Source organism: Micromys minutus (assembly GCF_963924665.1).
Source record: "Micromys minutus genome assembly, chromosome: 1".
Classification (NCBI taxonomy): Eukaryota; Metazoa; Chordata; class Mammalia; order Rodentia; family Muridae; genus Micromys; species Micromys minutus.
In genome coordinates this window covers 231,332,269-231,346,839 of record NC_137969.1, presented here as the reverse complement: position 1 = coordinate 231,346,839, position 14,571 = coordinate 231,332,269, and the positions used below count along the sequence as shown (strand labels likewise).

Sequence of the window (14,571 nt, the reverse complement as noted above, 5' to 3'; positions counted from 1 at the left end):
TGAAGAAGCGGCAAATAGCAAAACCAGTCTGAACTACATAAGACCTGTCTTTAAAAACAACACCATATTCAGGATTAAAAGTAAAATTGAGGTTTGTCTCTCAAGTGTCAGCCTACCCTGATTCTGTGTTTATAAATAAAATCTGGTATCGGGTCGTCTGTTGTAAACAGCTGACAGGCTATTCAGGCTTCTTGCCAGGCTGGCTGGAGAATTCGTGACCCCACCTATTCCAATAAGAGAATCAGCCTCTTGCTTTTCTGCATCCCAAACTGACACCTCACTGTCCTGGCAAGCTTTGGTCTGTAAGTACTATGTAAGTACCAATTCTAGAGTACCAAAAGTTGTACTTGAGGTTGAGCCATTTTGTAAGGCCTTCAGTACTATCCTGGAAAAGATTATGATATTCTGGGACATGCCTGGGACATTGAAGACTACAGAGCCCTAAGACTGCATTTCTGTGAGCCCTGTGTTAGTGGCAGAGGGAAGGAGAGGTAAAGCTCCTGTCTGGACACACCAGGAGGTGGCTACACTGTGTGCCTCTCTCTCATTAGGTATTAGATGAGACTGGATTTCTGTTGTAGCTGCAGGTGTAGCTTTAATTGGTTCTGAGAGCACTGGATACTGGACCTAAGAACTCTGCTTTTGTTGTGGTGGCACATGTCTTTAATCCCAGCACTCAGGAGGCAGAGGCAAGCCTGGTCTGCAAGAGCAAGTACCAGGACAGCCAGAGCGACACAAAGAAACCGTGTCTTGAAAAAAACAAAAACAACCAAAAAAGAGCTACTCAGCAGAAGGGCCCCAGGCTCAGCCATGGAGATAGAGTGGACAATCCTGCTCCTGTGTTTCTGAAGCTAGTCATGTTCTATCTGGGCCACTAACTTACCTCTTCGTTACTCGGGCAGGATCGGATGTGAAAGAGCTATCTAAGGACAAAGCAAAGTATGAGCGGTGCTGATCAGGCGTCCGGCCCTGGTTCTTCCGGCAAATCTTGAACATTGGTGGAGGGATGTCATGTAGGTTGAATGCCGCCCAGTATCATTTTTACCCTCTGGTCTCCTGGGGGGTGGGGAAAACACCTGGATGACATAAGGATATAGTAATGGGCCAGGCACAAGTTGCAACAGGACAGACCTCTAACCCAGAGCTGAAGGCCCACCTCCCTGCAGCAAACGATGTAAAAGCTGACCCAAAGGAGGAAACTTGGTCTCACTCTGCTACTATTTAGGTCAAAGGGCAGCTAAAGTTTCTCTCAGTTGTTTCATCCCTCTTGTGAAAACCAAAGCACCTCCAGCATTTGAGGCCACTTTTAATCTTAATGTAACAGATTATTTGTGACTCATCCCTAGAGTCAGTCTTTATATTCATAGCCCACAGCACTACCTGACAGCTTCTGTCCACCCATGTGTGTGTCCAGAGAATAAACTCCACAAACACACCCTCCTTTGGAGCTGCTTCCCTGAAGCGGCGTGCAATGCGCATCAGCTTCTCAGGTGAAGAAACCCAGAAACACTCCTCCCCCCATGGTCACAGTCTTGTCATGACACTGATCCCACAAAACTCCTTGCAGATCAGTAACCGAGAGGGAGCGACATCAGCCAGTGTTTGTGTGTTGTCAAGCCAGCCTCTTGTTACTGTGGGTGGGACTGTGGTAGAAAAGACACCTTGGGCATCACTAGCAGAACTTCATCCAAGTACTCAGGCCCTTAGGTAGGAAGCATGTCAAACAGAAAACAGCCAACCACAGGAAGCAGATTGTATCGGAACACACTGGGAGTCCTCGTCCCTCCTATACTTCCCCCTGTGGTCCGAGCTGCTTGTGTTTGCTGCCTTAGTCCAACTCTGATAATTTTGCTTATGCTGGGCTGCCACTACTTGACCTGAATTGATGGAAAACAGGTTGGCCACAGACGAGTGACCTATGATGAAGGAGGCAGAGATGCTTCATGGCACATAGGACCTAGCTCTTCAAAAGCCAAAGGAAAGACAATGGATAGGCAAAGGAGGGGATTACTGGAAAAAATGATTGACATGTCTGACCACGTTCATTGTACAATCCTCTTAGACTAAAGTGCTGGAAGACATTAAGCCCATATCACTGGTCCAGAGACGATTGACAAGGAGCCTGTCCAGCCTCCTTAACTAATGGCTACTTACAGGCCCTCTCCCAAACAAAACCCCTTTGGGCCCCCACATATCACCCCCTAGGCTCTATTTGAAGGCTGAAAATGAGGTTGAGGCATCTGGTGTCCCCACAGCCCCAATGCTTTGGAGACTAGAATCAATTGAAGTGCTTTCAGCCAGAAAAATATAATTTAAGGGCTTGGCATCTGGCTGGGAGCTGAGAGATGCGTTGCCATGGAAATGCCTCGATTCATTGAACAGCAGCATATCCCTGAGTTTGGTCACATCCACCCTGTCAGCAGACCCCGGGTAGCATGCACACACCTCTGGCAGAAATATGTCTGCAGGATGCAGAGCCCGTACTCGGCACCCTCCTCCCTGTCATAGATAACCCATACTCCTCACCCTTTCCTGAAATCACCTCCATGCAGCATAGAGCCCTCTAGGGACAGTAGAGTGACACATGGCTGCAAATTTTCTTCACTAATCTTATGCCGCATAGAAGGCCACTGGGTCCATATGTTTTTCTGGTGGCCCCAGAATGCAGATGAATCACCACCCTCATTAAGTCTACTCCATATATATTCTTCAGCTCTTTAACAAAGTCAAGAAGACGACTTTCAGGGAGGGGAGGGGAGTAGTCACCACACCCAAATGTTTTTCTATTTGCTTAAGAGAACAGGGGTTGGGGCTGGAGAGATAGCTCAGTGGTTAAGAGCACCGACTGCTATTCCAGAGGTCCTGAGTTCTAATCCCAGGAACCACATGGTGCCTCACGACCATCTGTAATGAGATATGGTGCCCTCTTCTGGTGTGTCTGAAGACAGCTACAGCATACTTGTATATAATAAATAAATAAATCTAAAACAAAAATAAAAAAGCAAAGAGAACAAGGGTTAACATCTTCAAAGCTCCACAATGACCCAGAAGACCCTATGTGTCTCAAGCCATGCAGTGAACACCCACTCGTAAAGAAGTAAATGAGGCTCAGCTGTACAACTCTGTATAAGGAATCGTAAAAAGCTAAGTAGTCCATGTATGTTCACATGAATATATTTCAGCATGAAATTATATGCATGTAAATACAATGTGTATGAAGGAGCCTGAAACATGGGAAATTAATAGAGAAGTGATGGGAACTCTCAGCTAACAATGGCTTATCTTTCCAAACCAGCGAGTCAGTGAAAGAGTTCCCAAGAGCTCCTGCACACTGCAGGGGCCTACACATGGCCCTTCCTCATACTGTGATGCGAGCAGCTTCTCAGGGACTCCAGGACAGTGTTCCAACAACCATTAGGACTTTCAAGGGTCGGGCACTGGTCTCCCCCGCCCCATCCCATCTGATGAGACATCCTACTGGTCAGAATTCAGCCCGGTGTCCCAAGGGAAAGGGAAACAGCCTCTTGGTGCCACAAAGAGCAGAGTCACATCAAGCTAGAGGGCTGGCAGACTTTTTTCATTAGGAACATGTGTGGACATATGTATATTGACTCTGAGTAACAGGAGATAACGGGATTTTTTACTCTCTGCTAACCAACTGTGTACTCAAAGAAAAGCCGGATATGGCGGTACATGGCTTGAATCATAGCTCCTGGAAGGCTGAGGCCGAAGGATTGCAAGTCCCAAACCAATCTGGGTTGTAAAATGAGAATCTGCTTCCAAGGAAGGAAGGGAGGAAGGAAGGAAAAGGAAAGAAAAAACGTCAGATCCACAGAATGCTATTTCCTGATAAGGTCTTTGTTTTTATTTGTTTGTTCTTATGTATATGAGTACACTGTTCCTGTCTTCAGACACCAGAAGAGGGCATTATTGGATCCCATTACAGGTGGTTGCTAGGAATTGAACTCAGGACCTTTGGAAGAGCAGTCAGTGCTCTTGACCACTGAACCATCTCTCCAGCCCAAGTTCTTGGTTAAACTGATTTTACATTTGTATGCTATTCCCGAGGAAGTGATCTGCTCTGTGAGTCTGGATGATCTAACAAAACTTCAGATTTGGGGGGAAAAGATAGGCAGAAAACAAAATCACTATTTTTTTTTCTTTTTTCTTTTTTATAAAGGAATTTATTGTATTTTTGAAGAAAATTATTTTATGAAGAAAATTATTGTAAGGTTACTAGTATGAAAGACAATAAACAGTGAGTTGAAGGTCATTAAAAATCATGTCAGTAGTAAAAATCTCCTACATTCATCTTTCCACTCTATATGTTGTTCAGTTTAATGTCACAGAGGAACCAGAATCAGATTCCTACCCACCCAAGACTAAGTAAGACTTGCCGTGGTGGTTTTTAGGAAAGCTGCTTCCTGAACTAAAATAAGAAAACCCGAGTGTACAGTGAGAGGCCGTTTGTCCTTCCCACTGTTGTTTTCTTCATTTGCTCTCTGATGATCAGGACAAAACCTCATTAGAGGCTCAGACTCCTGAATCAGTCGGACCTTGCTAATGGGGCCAAGTGTAGGTACTTGTACTCTTGTACAATCATGAAAAAGGACTTTATGTAACAGGACCTTAGGGCTCTGGCTTTTTCTGTATTTGCTGTGAAAGTCATTAATGGTAGGATAGAGATTGGAGGAGGAGGTAGAGACATCCACTACAAGACAACTTGACAGCAGATCCCCACCTAGACTTTTAGGCAGGAGCAAACTGACATGAGTAAGTTTCGCACTTATAAAACTACCACTCAGTTCAGGAACAAGAGGCATTTGGTTGTTGATACAATTTTATCTGTAAGTCCTAATTTTAAATTTAGAGAAGAAATACGCTCTTTGCATTAATATTATGGGTTGAAGCTTCTTTCTTTTTTAAGATTTATTTATTTATTATATACACTGTAACTGTCTGAGACACACCAGAAGAGGGCATCAGATCTCATTACAGATGGTTGTGAGCCACCATGTGGTTGCTGGGATTTGAACGAGGACCTCTGGAAGAGCAGTCAGTGCTCTTAACCATTCAGCCAACTCTCCAGCCCTGGGTTGGGGTTTCTTACATGATTCCTAAATCCATCTACTGTTTCGTTTGTGTAGTTTTGAAACAATTTGCAGCTATCACAGGAATCACACAGGCAGCCCTGGTTCAGGGGTGGTCTTTAATTTCAGAAAGTCCTGTCAGTAATGTAGCTGGCTGTCACTGCTAAATCTGCTGCTTGCAGAGGCCTCAGAGCTCTGGCTTTGCGGAGTAGAGTTCTCACCATTTAAGCTCTTCCTACATGGGCAGGTGTCATGCAGCTCCAACCAGGGCACAATGCAGCTTCCGTGAAAGATGTGCTTGCAGGGTAACTGCCTGACCCTTTCCTCTGCTCTGTAATCTCTGCACACTGGACATTCCAAACCCGCACTGCCTTGTTCCTGAGTTACTGTCACTGTCGGGAGAGATGTGATCTTCTCCTTATCAGCTGGAGGGGTTGGGGCTGTTTTATCCAGCTGTCCTAGAAGCTGGGTTACAATGGCATTAAGCCCTGTCTGACCCCAGGCATAGTCCCCAGGGTTGGAATGCGGCATCCGGCTCCAAGAAAAGGGGCAGGGAGATCCAGACATGGCAAACTTTGCAAAGAATCCTGTAAAAATTGACCTGTCAGAACGAGTACTTCCTTGACATCTGTATCTTCTTGTCATTGGCAACCTCGGAGGCTGATTTGATCCCCAAAAGTCAGTGTGAGTTTAGTGACCTCTCTCATTGGTTCTGTTATCTTGGTCCAGTAGATTGCTACTTAGAAATGGTCTAAAATCTTGTAAAAAAAAAAAAAAAAATGTTATCCAGATGGTTCCAGAGCTCTGCAAAAAGTGTTTGTGCTATTGTCTGTCCAGCTTCTATCACCACCTAAAAAACTGGAATCATCTGCCACTTCCTCAATAAAACCTGAATCGTTTTTCCTCTTGACACAGCTTTCCTTGTAACCAACAGCTGCAATCCCTTATAAAGAGAAGACACCCCTGGCCCCCAGGTTTGTAGGCTTAAGTGTGTCCTCCCAAGGAGGACATCATGACAAAAGAGGAGGAGGAAGTCAGAGCACCTTTTATCTAGTTTCTAACTTTGAATATGGACACTTCTGTTTTAGTTTTTAGGCAAGCAGTTAAACATAGCCCAGGAGGGAACATGGAAGCACCTTCGTTTGTTGGGAGCAAAGAATCACAGAGCCCTCAAACAAAGGAAAGACATGCAAAGACAAATATTGGGCTGAGATGGAGCTCAGTGCTGGAGTTCTTGCTTAGCAAGAATAAAGCCCTGCGTTGAATCCCTATCATTACAAACAAAATGGATGGAGAAGAGAGATCAAGGGAAGGGAGAAGAGAGGGGAGGGGATTGAAGAGGTGATGGGAGAGGGTCGAGTGAGAAACTACAATAACCCTTTGCTTCAGAGTGAATGTAAAAGGACACATATCCTTATGTTCTCTGATGAGGTTTGGTCTTGCTGCCTATTGTAATGCTAAGTGTGGGCCCCCAAGAGTCTGCACATAGACCCAAGTGACACTATGTTACCCAAGTTATTTCTTATAGGTAAATAAAGATGCCAACAGCCAAAAGCTGGGCAGAAGGGACATAGGTGGGGTTTAGGATTTTCAGACTTGGTGTCAGAGGAAAACCACAAGGAGAGGAAGGTGGAGAAGGAAGAAGAAGCCATCATGGGTTAGGAGTGAAGAAAACATGGTCCCGAGGGCTGGCATATTGGAGTTAAGAGCAGCCCAGATGAAACATAGTAAGTAATAATAATTTGGGGTTACCTGTAGGAAATTAGATTCTAATAACACAGAGGGTAGATCTCTGTCCTACTCTAGTGCTGATTAAGGCTTATTAAATATAAAGGTTATATGTGTTTTTTATTTGGGAATTAAATGATCAAAGCAGGGTAGAATTTTCAGGACTGAAAATTTCTACAACTTCTCACTTCGAAGATGCCTCCTCCTTCCTCTAGTCACACTTCTCCTCAGGGACTCAATGGAAGTTTTTACTCAGTGCCCTCTAGACTGTCCTCTGAACCCCAGAACTCCAGTATTTTGTTCCCAAGACACTTAACTCTGCTTCTTCTACCTGGGTAGGCCTTGTCTTAAAATTTACCTTTCTGGGCTGGAGAGATGGCTCAGTGGTTAAGAGAACTGATTGCTCTTCCAGAGGTCCTGAGTTCAATTCCCAGCAACCACATGGTGGCTCACAACCATCTGTAATGGGATCTAATGCCCTCTTCTGATGTGTCTGAAGACAGTTACAGTGTACTTATACAAATAAAATAAATCTAAAAAAATTTTTTTTCTGCTAGTTTTTTCCATGGGCCCAAGAGGCCCTCTGTATCAGTAAGAGTGTCTGTTGTGTTTTATAAAAAAACAAGAGGAAGCCAGGTGTACTGGCTGGTGTTGTGTGTCAACCTGATACAAGCTGGAGTTAATTACAGAGAAAGGAGCCTCAGTTGGGGAAATGCCTCCACGAGATCCAGCTGTAAGGCATTTTCTCAACTAGTGATCAAGGGGGGAGGGCCCAGCCCATCGTGGGTGGTGCCATCCCTGGACTGGTAGACCTGGGTTCTATAAGAAAGCAGGCTGAGCAAGCCAGTAAGTAACATCCCTCCATGGCCTCTGCATCAGCTCCTGCTCCCTGACCTGCTTGAGTTCCAGTCCTGACTTCCTTTGGTGAACAGCTATATGGAAGTGTAAGCTGAATAAACCCTTTCCTCCCCAACTTGCTTCTTGGTCATGCTATTTTGTGCAGGAATAGATAACCTGACTAAGACACCAGGGATATGTTTGGTGGGGAGGGGGGCTCTGAGGGGCCCATGCTGAAGCTTCTCTTCTTCCGGAGGTACCAGCCACACAACGGATATGGTATGAAATAAAGTTTATTTAGGGCAGGGGAAAGGGAGTTGGGAAGGGAGTAGGGACAGAGAAAGAGGAGAGAGGAGTAGAGGCTGGCCATGAACACATGGAAAGAGGGGGGAGGGGAAGGGGAAGAAAGGGCAGAGAGGGAAGAGGGAAGAGAGTAAGAGAGTGCAGATGGGCAAGCAGCACCTTTGATACTGAGTCAGGCACTCCTGGTTGTTGCCAGGTAACTGTGGGGCAGACCTAGAAGGAATGCTAACAGTGTCTACACATGGCACATAGGAATACAATGAAAAGAGAGTTTTGCTGAAACCGAAGTACCAGGTTTTCCACAGCACATTAGGGGACCTTCCTCTTCTTCCTACAGCAAACTCACCTCTTCTTGGGTAAGTAGGGCTCTGGCCACATCAATTGTCCACTTTCTCCTGTGTAGGACCTGACACCCCTCAACAGGCCAATGCAGTGCCACTTCTGAGCCCAGGTCTCCCTCTAGTGATCATTCAAGGGACAGCAGGCGGGCTCTTGCTCCTCTACAAGACAGTCTTTCTATTTTCCAAATCATGTATCTTGCCTCTTATCCTTTGCTTAGAACCTTAAAGACAAAGATCCAAACCTCCAAAGCTCTCCCTTTCTCCATAGGCCTTCGAGGAGAAAAAAAAAAAAAAACCATCCAAAGCCCTATATCCTTGTCAATACTGTAATAGGAGTACAGGTTATAGCAATGCCCCTGCCTCATACCTGGGTCCTTTTTTCACATTTCCAACACCACTCGGACTTAGCATCCTCCACACACATTCACACACACACACACACACACACACACACACATCCCACACATTCACACACACACCCACACACATTCACACACACATTCACACACACATTCACACACACACATTCACACACACATTCACAAACACATTCACACACACACCCACACACATTCACACACACACACACATCACACATTCACACACACACCCCACACATTCACACACACACACACACACCACACATTCACACACACACATACACACCGTCTCTGTTTGTACATACCATACACCCCTATGCTTAAGTCATGCTTTTCAGGACCGCGCCTTGGACACCTCTCTTCATTGTCTAGTCCTACCCACCCAGCTTTTTTCTGCCATTAATGTTCATGTCACAACTTCATGAAGCTTTCTCTGGTCCCTGTGGGAGCAGAGTTGTCCTCACTGGATTTTCCAAAGGACTTATTATTTACTTATTTATTTTCAGAATGACTGCTGACATTTTTAGACTACAACATTGCCTTCTGTGTGCTTGACAGGTACCATCTCACAGAAGACCTCCACTAGCTGTAAAAGCCAGATGCCAGCTGTTGACGGACACTGTTACCCCCTAAATCACAGCTCTTAACATAGGCCTCTCTGTTCTATTCCGCTGGGTCTCTAGTGAGAGCCATGTCCCCCAGCTTCTGAGGTCCCCACTGGAAACCCCTCGAGCCTTGTCTGGGGCCTGGGCAGCTCACAGTCCATCTCCTGAACAAAATGGCCCACCAAAAGAGTTGGCATTGCCTACTATATCTCTTATTTTTCTCTGCTCTTTTTGGTTTGAACCTTGAACCCCAAGGTAAGAAACCCGTTGCTCCTCATGAAGCCAGTCAGACATAATTAACAGGGTAAGAAAGAAACTCTGAACTTCACGTGTAAGTCCAGAACACTCAGCTAAGAGTAAGAAGCAGAAGCCAGGCGGAGGCACACTCCTTTAATTCGAGCACTTGGGAGGCAGGGGCAGGCAGATCTCTGAAGCCTTGTCTGCAAAATCCAAAAAGAAAAGAAAAAAACAAACAGGTAAGTGTGGGGTGCCTAGACAGCTACCGGCCATTTTCCCTTTTGCATCCTCTGCAACAAAGGAAAGAAAGAAGACTTCCTGTTGGGCTGTGACTGGTCTCTTTGCTTCTACACCAAGGGTTGCTTCACTTGGCAACACTGGTGAGGGAGATGGTTAACTCTCCAGTCCTGCTCCCAGGCTTTGGCACCATTTCCGGCCTCTGCACAGATTGGGAGGGGGCTGGGCTCAAGTACTGTATGAAGAGTTAAACCCCCAAACACCTGTTGAAAGAGCTGTGCATTCCCACTACTGGATTCACAAAAATTGATGCGTTAAAAACTGGGACAGTAGCTGGGGGTGTGGTGACCTTTAATCCCAGCACTGGGGAAGCAGAGGCAGGTGGATCTCTGTGAGTTCGAGGACAGCCTGGTCTACAGAGCAAGTTCCAGGACAGCCAAAGCGAGACACTGAGAAACCCTGTCACAAAAAGAACAAAACAAAACAACCAAAAAATAAAAAAAAAAACACAAAAAATGCTGTAAACAAACAAAAAATAGGACAGTAGCTTGATCATTTTTTTAAAAAATACACATTTTCAAGATGCATTTTATTTTCAATAATGTGTGTGTGTGCACGTGCGCGAGTGCCTGTGTGCGAGTGTGTATTCATGTGAGTTCAGTCACCCTTAGAGGCCAAGAACCAGTATTGGATTCCTGGAGGTCAAGTTAGAGGCAGCATTGAGCATCCCAACATGGGGGCTGGGAGCCACACTCAGGTCCTTTGTAAGCACAGTAGACACACTTAATTGCTGAGCCAGCCCTTCAAGAATCAAAAAATTAAAAGTTTTATATTCATTTTTGTGTATGTGTATGGCTGTGTGTACATATGCCATACAGTGAATAAGGAAGTCAGTGAACAGTGTGCAGAAGTCAGCTCTCTCCTTCCATCGTGTTGGGGCTCAGACTGAACCCGAGTTGTCAGGAACACTTGTTACTAAATACGAAGCTATACACTCATTTTCCCCCCTTTTTGGGGGAGAGGGTGGGTTTTTTGTTTTTGTTTGCTTGTTTTTTAAAGATTAATTTTAGTTATAACAGTACACTGTTGCCATCTTCAGACACACCAGAGGAGGGCATCAGATCCAGTTACAGAAGGTTGTGAGCCACCATGTGGTTGCTGGGATTTGAACTCAGGACCTCTGGAAAAACCAATCAGTACTCTTAACCACTGAGCCATCTCTGCAGCCCAAGTTTTGTTTTTTGAATTGAAGTTTCTCAGTACTGTAGCCCTAGCTGTCCTTTAACTCTATCTGCAGACTATAGGTTGGCCTTGAACTCACAGATCTGCCTGCCTCTGCTCCCCTAGTGCTGGGATCAAAGGTGTGCGCTGCCACCACCTCTCCTACAACACTGTGGGGAGGGCACTGTTTTATGGCCACTTTGCAAATGCTTAGAGCACATAAACAGGGACTTGGGACTCAGGACTCAAGCCCAGCTCTTCCTTCCACTAAATCCCTCATCCTGAATTACTGGCTTTTCCAGACTCGCATCCAGCAAACCTGACTGGGATCTGGACTCAAAGCAAGGTGGGGACTCAGTACAACCCAGGTGTGACCCAGCTTCACGGGAGCCAAGCTCACAGTGCTGTATTCTCCTGTAGGCCTGGCCGCCAAGGCACCGGTGCTGGAAGTCTGCTCTCCTGATGGTTCCACACAAATAGGATGAAGACTTCCAAAGTGCCTGCATCCTCAGTGTTCCTCTCTGATGGCACTGTTCACGAGGCTGGTCCCTCTCCTTGTTGACCTCAGCCCACTTCTTTATTCTTGGAGGTTCTCCTTTTCCACCTCCCCTCGTACCCCCCTTGCTTATCTCAGAGACTGCGGTCAGGTGACCCCCATCAGCCTTCACAGTGGCTTTCCTTGCCACTAGTAAATTAAAACTAGTAAATTAAATTTCACATAAAAAGTTAACATGTAACTAAAACCAACAAACACCCCCCTCCCAATCACCACCACACAGCACCACTGGAGCTGCCCATCAGGCTGTCTTGTCTTTTTTTTTTTTTTTTTTTTTTTTTTTAATTTTAATTATTTGGGGAGATTGTTTTGAAACATGGTTTGCTGAGTCATGTGAGTTGGCTGAGAACTATCTAACCTAGACTGGACTCACACTCATGGTAATCCTCCTATCTCAGTTTTCTTTCTTTCTTTTCTAAGATTTATTTGTTATATGTAAGTGCACTGTAGCTGTCTTCAGACACATCAGAAGAGGGCTTCAGATCTCATTACAGGTGGTTGTGAGCCACCATGTGGTTAATGGGATTTTAACTCAGAAACTCAGGATCTTTGGAAGAGCAGTCGGTGCTCTTACCCACAGAGCCATCTCTCCAGCCCCTATCTCAGTTTTCTAACTGTGGGATTGCAAGTCTGGCACGAAGCCAGCTTTGCTTAGTCCCCTCCCTGAATGTTGCTTTGCTGACCCCAGACTGAGGCCCTTAACTGTCCCCACCCGACCCCTACCACTCGATATATTGCTGAGGATGACCTCGAACTCCTCCCCATCCTCCTTCTCCCATCCCTTCACTATCGAAGCCTTGGCTGACCTGGAACTTGTTATATAGACCAGAACTTACAATGGTCCTCCTGCCTCTGACCCCAGCATGTATTTGAACTTCAACTCCAGTGGTAATTGGTGCAGCTACACTTTGGAGTCAACCGTGGGATGGATTTCTCCTACTCCACATATCTCCTCGGGTTCTTTTTGAACGCATTTCAGGCCTGGGCATATCTGCTCACATTAAATTCTTTAAGTGGGAGTGCCTGGGAATACTTGCACCCTGAACTCAGTCGAATACCAAGCATCCAAATGGACTATCTAAGAACATGGGCTTATAAAGCAGGAGTCAGCTAAGCAATGGAAAGTAAATGCTCTCCCTCAGCACTCAGGAAGCAGAGGCAGGTTGCAGACCAGCCAAGGCTGCAATAGTGGGGTTTGGGGATTGGAAAGCTGGACGATCAGGAGTTCAAGATTATCCTCAATAAGTCAAGTCCCAGGCCAACTTGGGCTGCATGATGTCCTGTCATGCAGAACCTAAAAGAAATGTCTTTTTAAATTTAGAAACAAGAGATAGCAGAGAGCTTATTGGTGATCTCTGTGGTGATCTGCCCAGAGAAGTCACACAGTGCAATGGAGCTGCCTATAAGTCAAGGGAAGAGGCTTCAAGATAAAACCTTGCCAGGCCCTTGATCTTGGATTTCTACCCTCCAGAGCCGAAAAGAAGTCGCCAGTGTCTGAGCCATTCTGTTTGTTTATTTTATTACAGCATCCCAGAGAGGCTAAGATCGCTCTACACTTGCGATACTGGTAGCACCTGGATGTTTCACACTGGGTGCTTCCTGTGGGTGCCTCAACCCTTCTATCACCAGTTCCTGGCATTAAACTCACTGTTTGGAGTCCATTTTGTATTAATGTCCTTTTCCTTGGTTGGACCTGTTGTGATCGACTGCCCTCTGAGCAGACCCACTGCCATCATGGGGAAACTCTAGCCTGTGCCCTTTTGCACAAGGATCATCCCAGCTGGGGTTGTTGACCCAGGAGGGTTGGGAGGGTCAAGGAGGCCCTCAACTTGCTCTCCACAACCTGTTATATGCAACCACGCCCTAATTGTACATGGCTTCTGGGAGGGGTTAGAGTATAGGGGGGAAGGGTGGGGCTCATCCCAGCTGGATAAAGTCTTTTTCAGCTTGTTGCCCAGAGCAGTATCCACACCCCTGCGCTCTGTAAGGAAGCACACAATAAGCCTGCTGGTTCCCCAGGTTTTTGTTGGAGCCTTAGAAGGAGCATATAAGTTCTTTCTCCTTCCGAGAGGACATTTTAGCAACAGGACCACTTAACATTCTTGCAGGCATTACAGGAACTATATTTAATTATAGTCGTTGGAAAGACAATGTGCCACATAAGAATGAATTCTAAATGAGGGCTGGGAGTGCAGCTCAGTGGGCACAGCACTCGTGGGTATGCTCAAGAACCCAGCATTGCAAAAATAATAATAATAATAATAAAATTATTACACCGGCTCATGTTTGAATGATGATTACATTCATTTGCCAGCTGTGTAGCATTGGTTTCCCTGTGCTGTGTTTTTCTCGTCTGCAAAATGGGGACAATACCAAAAGCCATCTAACAGAGCAAATAGTGTTTTCATTAGGTGTGAACCAATAAAACAGGAGAAAGGACAGAGGCTGGAGAGGTGACAGTGTCATTTTGAGTGTTCTCATAATTCACAAGGTATACGGATGCTCCAAAACAGCATATGGGTTCCTTGGAATGTGGCCTAGAAATATGTTTATAATCCTCCACAGTGCTCAGAGAAGGGCATCTTGATAAGTGTTGTTGATTTTATAATTCCCACAGAATTCCTTACATGAAACCTGTTCTTTCATCCACACTTCCCAAGGCAAGCCCTGAACTTGTCGTTGGTGTTTGGGCTTTTTCCAAAGGACTTGGAACTACTCTTGCCTTCTTCCCTCCCAACTCTTACACACCCAACGCTGACCCTCGTGTTTGACCTGATCTCTCATCCGAAGGAAGTGCTCAGAACTCCAGAACAAAGGTCAGCAAGCCATTCCTGTAAAGGGCCAGGCACTCACTGTCCCTAACTGGTCCAATGGTCGGAACACTTTCCTTCCTCATTTTTTTTTCAAGCATAAAACGAATTCATCAGTAACAATTCTGTGGAATAAAGGCACAACAGAAGCGCACAAGTTCCTTCCTCCTGCATGGCGCTCTGAAGAGCGTCCATGCATTTGTGTGCACTGCAGGTCCTCAACCTG

The 14,571-nt window shown here is 45.7% G+C and overlaps 1 pseudogene across 1 annotated transcript; it reads right to left on the bottom strand.

The window, feature by feature from the left end:
* Window positions 1-5,228: 5,228 nt before the first annotated feature.
* LOC308417690 (E3 ubiquitin-protein ligase RNF115-like) lies at window positions 5,229-13,268 on the bottom strand (annotated as a pseudogene). Its single transcript has 3 exons — window positions 13,184-13,268; window positions 11,380-11,664; window positions 5,229-6,033 (listed from the first exon to the last, which is right to left on the bottom strand). The product of its transcript is annotated as an E3 ubiquitin-protein ligase RNF115-like (transcript).
* Between the last annotated feature and the right edge of the window lie 1,303 nt (window positions 13,269-14,571).